At 28.8% G+C, this 11,194-nt stretch overlaps 1 long non-coding RNA gene across 1 annotated transcript; it reads left to right on the top strand.

The window, feature by feature from the left end:
• Positions 1-7,336: 7,336 nt before the first annotated feature.
• Positions 7,337-9,578, top strand: LOC140894434 (uncharacterized). The gene is made up of 2 exons (XR_012153825.1): positions 7,337-7,472; positions 9,314-9,578. It is a non-coding gene; the product is annotated as an uncharacterized lncRNA (long non-coding RNA).
• Positions 9,579-11,194: the final 1,616 nt, after the last annotated feature.

Raw genomic sequence — 11,194 nt, 5'->3', positions numbered from 1 at the left:
GTAATGAGTTACTATTTTTACATTATTGATTTCAATGGTGTAGGTTACTAAACTCTCTTTTCTTCTTGATCTCAGAATCAGTCAACCAACAACGAAAGAATGTGTGGAAAAAGGTCAACTGAGAGATTTATCTTGCATGAAATGACTCTACTGGATGTGTGTTTGTGTTGGCTCAAAGTAATTAACACATGAGTTTGTTTTTGGATGTTCGAAGACTCAACTGTTCGCTCATACGTCACCCCTTCTTCTGTGTCCAGAAAGTATCACTAGAAGACTTTGAGTATTACAACTCTCTGTCAAACCCCACCTTAGCTAGGACTTACCCCACTGTCTACTTCTAAAACTCTTAGTACTCTACTGGTTTCATCAAGTTACAGAGATTTGCAGCACCTCAACTGTATGAAAAACGTAACATTGTTTACACTATTAATACTTGACACAATATGATCTTAAATAATCTGATCTGCTTGAAGCGTATGCTCAGTGTTTCTACAAAAAAACTTGTTTCTAAGAGCGGTTTTTTAGGAGCAATTTTAACATCGCTCTTGAAAAGTCACCAATAGAATCGGTTTTAATTAAACCGTTTCTATTGTCTTATCTTTTAAGAGTGATTTATTAACCACTCATATTGATCACATTTTAGTACCAGTTTATACAAAACGCTGCTGCAAACTGTTCCTATTGACATAATTGTTAGGAGCACTATTGAAAGTGCTCATATTTAATAGTTTTAACAGCGGTTTCACAAAACCGATGTTGTAAACCGTTTTTATTGTTCTATCTTTTAGGATTGGTTTTGAAACTGTACCTATTGCATATTTTTATTATCGGTTTTATAAACCGCTATCATAAACTGCTCTTATTGACATATATGTTAGAAGCATTCTCGAAACTACTCATAATAAATATTTTTAGTAGTGGTTTTCAGAAAATCGGTGTTGTGAATCGCTTTTACTGCTCTATATTTTTAGGATTGATTTGGAAATTTCTCTCAGTGAATATTTTTAGCAATGATTTTTACAAAACCAGTGCAAAAACCATTAATTTGAATTGGTTATTTTCTTTATTTTTAAGTATTTCTTTGAAAAAATTGTACCAATTGAATATATTTAGAACCATTTTTGAATAAATAACTGATATAAAGTATTTTTTATTGATATAATTACTAGGTACACTTTTTAAAATACTCTTAGCAGTGATTTTTCACAAAAATGGTGTCAAGAACCATTTTTATTGCTCTATTTTTAAGGATTTTCTTTGAAATTGCACCTATTGAAAAATGTCAGTTCTGATTTGTATAAACATATGTTATAAACTGTTTTTACTAATTTATCTCCTATGTTTTTGTTCTAGATATACTAATTGATTTTATAACATTTTTAACTGTTTGTAGACAAATATGATAATAATATCAAACGTGTGTATATATTTGTGTGTGTGTATATATATATATATATATATATATATATATATGTGTGTGTGTGTGTGTACACACAATATATATATATGTATATATGTGTATTTTAACAACTTATTTTAAAAAAATAAAACCAGACAAATAAGTATGTAACTGGGCTAAATTGATTCCATATGTGGACCATATTATACCTTTAGGCTGCGTTTACTTAGTGGGTTGAGATTACACGTGGATAAATCATATTAGGATTATTAAAATGATTTTGAAGGATTTAAAATAATGATGGATAAACAATAACATGTTTACTTCGAGTTATTAATTTTGGGATTGAAATACTGATTGAATGATGAAAGACAGTTTTACCCTCCACTTATGATATACAATCTTATGCTTGATTTTGTATTCATATAATTTGGATTGAGTTATTTTTGAACTAAATTATTATTGATTCACACGGAGACATTTTCATTTATCAAAATTATTAGGTATAAAAATATGTATTTTTTCAAAAATAATAAAATTGATAAATTGAGTTATAAAAAAGAGAGAGACCGAAAGAAATTGGGAGGAAACAAAATAATTGAAGGAGGGTAGATTAGGATTTATATGTATTTTTTTCCACAATATGGGTTAGGATGTGTTATCCCTTGTGTAATTAAGGATGTTTAATACCATGAATTAAGGTTGAATGACGGGCCTTGAGTTTTGAGATATTTGATTTTTTTTGCAAGTAAACAATGGATGAAGTTGGATTAATAGGCTTATCATATTGTTATCAAGTCCAGTAAACACACCCTTACTTTACTATGTTTTATAATAATTTGAATTAAAGAAAATCTCCTATATATGAGAGTGTTTCACCGATCTATATGTATAAAATGATTCGATCCGACTCATATATATATATAATGAAAAGTCATTTTTTTGAAATAAATATATATAATAATTTTGAGATGCATTCGCTCTTGATTTTTTGGGGTAGTTTATTTATCTTAGATATTTTCTTTTGTTACTTTTAAAGTAAGGAATAGTGCATTCTCAAGGTTGTTTGAATTTTTATAGACTCATTATTTCATATGATATAGACTCGTTATTTTATAAAATATTTTTTTGGTATGAATTGTTGGTTTATATTTAATGCTTGAAATAAAAATTATTTTTTACGTATATTTTTCAGACAGTGACATTATATTCATGGTATTAAATTATTATTATTATTATTATTATTATTATTATTATTATTATTATTATTATTATTATTATTATTATTTTGAGATGACAACTAGTTATCATATCAAACATTATGCAGGAATACAAATGCTCTGATCCATCAGATGCACGTGAAAAGTAATCGTAAATCTTCTCAGGATCAGAGTCAGATAAAGATTAGATGGAATTTGAAAAAATACTTGTATTTTATCTATTGAATTTGAAACATATTTCATTTATTTTATATTTTTAATTGAAGAGTCTTATTGTCATTTTTGTAAAATGATAGTTGTTTATTAATGTCAACATTCATTTTGTGGATTGAAATATTAAATATGAACGTTTTATTGTTTAATCGATAACATTTATTTAATTATTTTATTTGTAAATTAATTGTTTCAAAATATATATTTGTATGAAAAAATACAATAAAAGGATAAAAATTTGTTTAGAAAGTGCTTCTATATCGATTTTATGGATGAGTGATATTAATTTAAATCACTACGAAATTAATTGCTAACATCAACCAAATTTTCAAACTAATCTTGGAGCAGTTTAAGACCGTTCTTACACACAAGTTTTTAACGCAATCTGACACCGTTCTTATATTCTAGCTCTAACAACGTTTTGAAAGTGCTCATATATTGATTGCATGTAGGAGTGATTGGAAACCGCTCCTAAATTGTTAGCATTAATAGCGTTTGTAAATCACTCTTATATATATGTCACGTAGGAGTGGTTTAAGTCCATTCTTACACCTTTCAGCTTCTAGAGCACTTTGGAACCGCTCCTAAGTGCACAACTATGGAAGCGGTTTGAAACCGTTTTTATATGTACGAAATGTAAGATCGGTTTCAAACCGTTTCTGCAACGAACAATAACATCGGTTTATTAACTTTTACCAACTTTTAAAAAAAACCGCCCTTATAATATATAAGGGCGTCAATAAGAGGAACACTTGTGAAACCGATGGTAAAAGTCTTGGAGCGGTGGAAAACCGGTCTTAAAAGTAAAAAAACCGCTTCTATAAAACTGTTTTTTTTGTAGTGGCTCTTGATGTGATCTGCAATGTAAGCTTGGAACTGTTAAACTGGTAGTATGAGAACAACAATTGAATGTATTCAGTGTTCTAAGACATGATATAGAATGATCGAGAGTTCTTGTGAGCCGATCCGATCTTTTGCTGGTTGTGTTATTTATAGGGGCAATATAACGACCATCTTCATTCAAATACATTCCGTTAGATAGCCTTTTTGTTCTTTTAGTTCACTGTGAGAAGGTACACTCCTGCAGCTGCATAATCCTGAGTGCATCAGTGTACGAGAGACTTTGTCCAATGATTAATAGCTTTGATTGGTTCATGGATAGCATCTGCTGATCTGCTTCTGCTCTTCTTCTTACTTTTTTTTTATCCGCGCTCTCTTCTGCTTCTGGTTCTACTATTCTTCTTACTTTTTCTGATTTGCACTCTCTTATGCTTCTGCTTTGTTTCTTCTTCTATCTACTAGTCTGATCTGATCTGCTCTACTGCTACTCAATTGTTGATGTGCAAAGTTGTTTGTCAAACAACGAACTCAGATATTTGATTTTCTAATAATAACTGCAACCAACCCCCTTGAATTTCCCAGGTTTCATTAACCCTTAAGAAGAAATAATATATTATTAAACCCTCAACTTTTTAAAAAGTAGCTGAAAGCCCTCCGTGTTGGAAAATTTTAGTTAAATGCACTTGAGATGCAACTGGTCATGATTTTTTAACCATTATTACTCCTAGCTCTTGGGTGTGTAATTCCGCTTTCACTAATAGCCTAACGGGGCGTAGCCTTGATTCAAAGTGTCTAGGTACCATGGAAGGAGGGCTTACTAATATAATAAGGGCTTTGGGACATTCTAGCGTATCGGAGCACGCGTTGCGTGCTCGTACAATCATAATTTTATTTTTTTTCTAAATATTTGTAATTAAATTATAAAATAAAAAAATTTGTAAAAAAATGTAAATAAAAATTTAGAAAACAAAAAAAAACTAATTAAGGGTATTATTGGCATATTAAAAAAAGTTTCACATAAAAGTAGTTACTATTCATCCATCTTCCTTAATTATAGTATATATAATAATAATAATAATAAATTGAAGAAAATACTGCGAAGCTCTTGAATAAAATATTTGTTAATATATGGGCTTGGAAAATACCCATGTGTATTTACAAAGTTGAGTAGTAACACTTTTTAAGGTCGTGTTTACAACTTTTAAGAATATTTATTATCGATTTTTTTTGTTTAACAAATTTATTAAAAAAAAATACATAAACACTTATTTTTAAAGTTTACAAACACTACATAAAAAATTAATAAGCTATTAAGGGAGTGTTTTGGAGAGCTTTAACTTATTTAAAATTGATTTTTATATTGATTATTTTGAAAGTGTTGAGAAGTTAAAGTAGAGAGTGTTTGAAAATAGAATTTTAAACCTAATATAAGCTAAATTTTGAGTGTTTGGAGAATAATTATTTTCGAGCTTAATTTTTAGTTAAATATTGACAACCATATAATTAAACTATATATAATTGATCTTTTAAATTATTTAAATTTTATATTCACACCATAAAAAATTATTTGTATAATAATAATAATTATTATTATATTATGAATATTTTATCAAAATTAATTTATTTTTTTATAACATGAATGGTTGAAAAAATATATAAGATTAATAACAATGAAAATATAAAAGAAATGAAAAAATTTGTATGAAAAACATATGTATAAAAAATTCAGAAAATGTAAATTTTATAACAATGCAAAATATTATTTAAAAAATAAACTATTGTAATAAATATGATTGAAATTTTATAAATTCTATTAGAAACTATTAAAAACACGTACACATGAGGGGAGAAAATTAGGCCAAATGAATCAAGGATACATAATTATATGTAATATGATAAATATAATTTTAATGACATAAATGTCAACTTGTAATTTTAAATTTTAAACTAAAATTCAAAGCATAAAAAAAACTTTTATGCAACTAAAATCTAAGAAGTGATTCTGAAAATTATCCAAAACATTACCTAAGTCTTTCAATTATTTTTTTAAAAAAAAAAGTATCAGAAAGCCTTGTGATGTCGTAGAAAATTGCAGCTCACGAATTTTGAAATGCAAATTGTCATGATTTAAAAATAAAGTAAATTTGATACACATTGTTATTAGTACAATTTAAAGTGTAAATAAGTAGGAAATAAATTTGAAATTTATTTATTAATTAAGTTATAGATAAACAATAAAAATACATTTGAAATCTTGATTATATTCAAAAGTGAAATTTATTTATTAATTAAGTTATAGATAAACAATAAAAATACATTTGAAATCTTGATTATATTCAAAAGCACCCTAGACCAAGTCAATGGTTGTGCTCAAATTTTCTCCATTGCTGTTTCATAGCCCCTAGTAGGTACACGATAATATACAAGACTTGTATATATATAATGATACTATTTTTCAAAATTATCTGCGGGCAAAGCTTGGCTTTTCCCATTGCATTAATTTACATCATGGACTTTAGCAGTACTCATGTTATAAACAGTGACTACCTTTGTTGACTTGGATCTATCGGATGCTGATATTTATATTATATTATATTTAGATAGTGTTTGTAATCTCTAAAAATAAGTGATTATGGAGATTTTTTTAACAATTTATTAAAAAAATCTCCATAATCACTTATTTTTAGATGTTGCAAACACTACCTTAGGTAGTTTCCTAATTAATTAAGTCCGTCATTTTTCTGATTGAATTAATGTAAAAGTTTGTTGCAAAACTCATCATATATATATATATATATATATATATACTCTAACATTAATGATAAGAAATAGGAGTATGTTGCAAATTGACGTAGTATATTAATTAATTTTTGGTTGATGTGATAATCAAGAGGTGAGATCCTACACTAAAGATAATATACAAATCATGCATCCAATGGTTCGTATCTCTACACATATATATGCGTAATTAATGATATATTGTTGACATTCACATGACAAATCATAGGGCATTATATTTATCATTAGAGTAATATCCATAAGATAGATTGAACTCTACCGGCGAGTCACGACCAGCGAGTAATAGTGATTAATGGTTTGGTAATGTAATTATGGAGCTAGGCTTATGACTGATTATTTGGATTTTGTAACTACCAAAGTATGAACTTTTAAGGTCAATAATAATGGGGATGTAACTCCCGAATTTCGATCTACCAAAGTTTTAATAATCTCCGTCGTTATGTTATTGGATTTTCTTATGGATTTTGGTTTATGCTTTATATTTTTTGATGTAAGAACATATATATATGAATAGCTTGTATACTAGTTTAAGTGATTTATGTGATACGAGACTTAAAGTTTTCAAATTTTTACTTGAGAGTACTAACGCAAGTTTCATTGGCCCCGTCGTGGGACGTTACAATATACGTTGTTTCCATTAACTAAATGAATGTAGAAAATATACGCGGACTATGGGACGTGGCAAGCTAATTAAAGACATTCTATTCTGAAAAAAAAATAAAAAATAAAAATAAAGAAAGCATGGAGATTGGAGACAATATTCTCCCAACAGCCAACTATACAAGGGCCTACACATAACAGCGAAATTTTCTAGCTATGAATATATATATATAGAGAGAGAGACTTGAATATGCCTACATTAATTCTTACTCAAAATCAAACAATTATGGGGTTCATGAAAGGACTTCTATTCCTTGGAATTTTAATTGCTACATTTCTTCTCATTTCCTCCGAGGTAGCTGCTAGGGAATTGGCTGAGACTCCCATTACCATGGATTCAGGTAAGAGTACTAACTTTAAATGTATATTCTGTTTTATTACTCGAGAGTTTTTTTAAAAAAAGAAAAATTATCTTGATGTATAAAATGTTATAATATATTGCACAAAATAATTTCTAAAAACTCCCTAAAAACTAAAATTTGAAGAAATGACATTCTACATCAAAATATATAGTCACTACTATTCCTCAGGTTGCATTATATTTTACTCCAGTTAAATAACCACCGATAGAATCAACGGATTCTCTTTATTTAGTTGAAGAATAATTGGTGTACAATTTCTCGCCGACAGGTGGACTCTGCAATATGTTTTTAGTTTATTTCTTTCAAGTGTTTTAGAGAAAAAGGGAGGGGCATATATGAAAGCAGCAACTTCACTTTTTTTTAAAAAAATAAATCTCCATTTTTCTCTAATATATAATTACCCTGAAAACCTTTCTAATTTCCCCATTCCCTTAAAATCTCCACTTAATATATATTTTCATAAGTTCGTTTCCCTTAAAAAAAATTTAACTTGGATAATGTTAAAAGATACAACAATATATCATATAACGATATTTACAATAATTATATCGTGATATGTTGTTATTATATAATGAGATTTTGATATTATATCATGATATTTTGCATTCAATGTATCATAAGATTTGATAAATTAAATTTTTATATTGAATTTTGTATGTTGTAAAAATTGTTGTACAAGTTTTGTTGTATTTGTAGCATTGCTCAATTTTTTTAGGTCTCTTGGTTTATCTCTATGAAAATATCCATCATGTACTGGATATATATATATATATATATAGACACGTACGTGTTGCGTATATAACATAACATAAAAACTTACAATATATGACATGTAGGTATTTATATTTTTAGAATATTTTGATATCTTTAATATTAAAGAGAAAAAAACAAAACATTATAGTTTTACCACAAAATATTGTGTGACATTATAATATAATTAATTATTAATTTTATTAATGAAAAAATAGTGTTCATTTAAGAAATTAACCAAATGCATTGTAATAAAGAGCATTTTAGGCGAGTCCAAAATTATATCATGACACCAAACGTGTATTATAGGGTGCTGAGATTTTAACTGCAGTAACGCCATGTAGACTTGGGACTTTATTTATATATAGTAAAAAAACTGTAAAATCAAGTAAATTTGATAAGACATAGGGTGGTTAGTTCAATCCAAAATTACAATATGACCGTATTTACTATAATTAAGGTGTCTCTGTATTATATATAGTAAAAAAATATATCAAGTAAAACTTTCAACACTTGAAGTTTCAAACCATAGTGACTCAGTGAGTATGGCTAGTTTTAATTGGTTCTAGGCTTCTAGCTAGTAAATTTTCATAAATAGCAAATTTATGTTAATATAATATAATTTATATAAATAATTTAAAAAATGGAGCAAAAGCATGTATGCATGTCAGTCCGTCAGCCATTAACCTCTCGTTGCTGGTTTTTGACTTTTGATTAACATTTAATTTTGACAAGTTATATATATGATCAAAACCACTGTTTTAAAGTATGACTTTTTCACCTATTAATGATATCTTTGTTTTTTTAAAAAAACAAAACACTGTTAAATTAAGGTAGTGTTTTGGATGTTTCAAAAAAAAAAAAGGTAGTGTTTTGGACAAAAGTTAATGTTTGGAAGAAACATTTTCAAATTTTGTGAAGAAGAAATTGAAAAGTATTTGTAAAAGTTCTGCCAAACACTATGTGATAAGTACGTATCAACGTCTATGCTCACTAGATATAGTCATGCAAAAATTAGTAAAGTTTATTTTCTGAATTTTATTACTAATATTGGATTATTTTCTCTGCAGCAAACGGTAGGGGGCCTGGTAGCAGCTGTAAATGGGGCTGCTGTGGTTGGGTCGGCGACGGATGCACGTGTTGTTTTTATTCCAGTCCAGCAGGTCTGCATGCCAACATGCCTTGAATTCAATCAAAATCTACACTTCAACAATTCAACTATTATCCATGCATTCTCAAGTCAAGTCCTATCAGTGCGGACAATTACATTATATATTTGAAATTCGGATCAAGATTGTAATCATATTTTAGAGAAAAAAAACAATTTTATTATTATTATTATTATTATTATTTCATATATATATATATATATATATATATATATATATATATATATATATGTCATTTTACATCATGCTGATCAATTGGTATTTGACATTCGTGTCTCACCGCCTAGTACTTATAATTATTTTTCTTATGAGAACACTTTAATATCAAGATTCACCTATCCAAGAACACAACTTCAATTATAAACTGATCACACAAATTTGATGTATATGCTTGAAACAAGAACACCAGCAAGTTTCACAATATGTATCTGCTACCATTCAACCACAAAACACAAAAGAAAATAGCTTGAATGTAATCAGACAGAAAAACAATAGCAATGCAAATCGATTTACGTGGTTCAGCCATCAGTTACAGTGGCCTACATCCACGGGGAGAATCAACTCAAAACTCTTATTAATCAACCCAAGAAACGGAGTTCCAATACAACATCAATACAAGCAACAATCGATCCCAAAGAAAAACTCAATACAATCAAGATTTTAATTGGACTTCCCTTGATTGCAGATCTTGCTTTCTTCTTTATCGATTATTCCTCCTTAACCCTTTTGTACTGCTTCTTTGAGGAGTAGTTTTGTTCTCTTCTTAGACCTTCAAGATCAGATCGGCTTGATTGATCGATAATTAATTCTCCCAGCTTCAGATCAATTCATATGTATATATCTCGGCCATCCAGTAGTTATAACTTCTCAACTACTTTTCCAGCTAAGAAATAGCCCGGCCCAACATATGTGATCCAATTCCTTAGTTACCAGCTATGTGAGGACCTCGGGTTACTAATCTCGTCTTAGGGCAATTAATAATTAATAAAACAATTAATCAACAATAGAAAATAATACAAACCAAGAGCTAAATTTTTTTTTTTTTTTTTTGTAAAACTTTCCAGAGCCTCGCTCGATCCGGCAAAGTTAGCCGATCGAGCGAGCTATAAATTAATACTCTCGGTTCTGCACACCAAAGCCTCGCTCGATCCGGCAAAAATCGCCGATCGAGCGAGCATGAATTTTTCTCGTTTCTGCCCATAACAACAGGCCACGCTCGATCCAACAAAAATCGCCGATCGAGCGAGCATGATTTCCAAAAAAAGTTCAGAATACACTTTGCTGTCAAAACTTAGAACAATGGCAAGAATCTTCAATACAAATCGATCATAAGCATGTTATAATATCTCAGAACATGCATATATACATATAGCCATGCTCAAGCATCAAATCTTAAGATTATTACATCAAATAGATATCATAGAGGCATGAAACAATAAGCTACACTAAATCTTCACATGTGAGCTTCTAAATCTCAAGTTTCATATCAAAATCAAGGCTATCAAACTACCATTCTTTCTCTTAAAACCCGAATCCACACTTGCTAAGTCTCACTCCCGAGCTGTCCATATCCTCTCAGACTAGCTCCTGCCCCACCTGTTGCAATGCACACATACAAAACAAAACAACAGCTGGATAAACTCCGGTGAGAAATTATTCTCAGTATAATCGACATATAAATGCGTTAAATAAATTCATATCAACCCTAAACATATCAACTCAAGAATAGAGTAAAAATAACGCATATCTCGCTTCATAATTGATTCATAAATCATCGTTGCC

The sequence above is a fragment of the Henckelia pumila genome, chromosome 4 (genome assembly GCF_033568475.1).
Source record: "Henckelia pumila isolate YLH828 chromosome 4, ASM3356847v2, whole genome shotgun sequence".
NCBI classification, from domain to species: domain Eukaryota; kingdom Viridiplantae; phylum Streptophyta; class Magnoliopsida; order Lamiales; family Gesneriaceae; genus Henckelia; species Henckelia pumila.
This window is presented reverse-complemented; position numbering and strand designations above follow the sequence as displayed.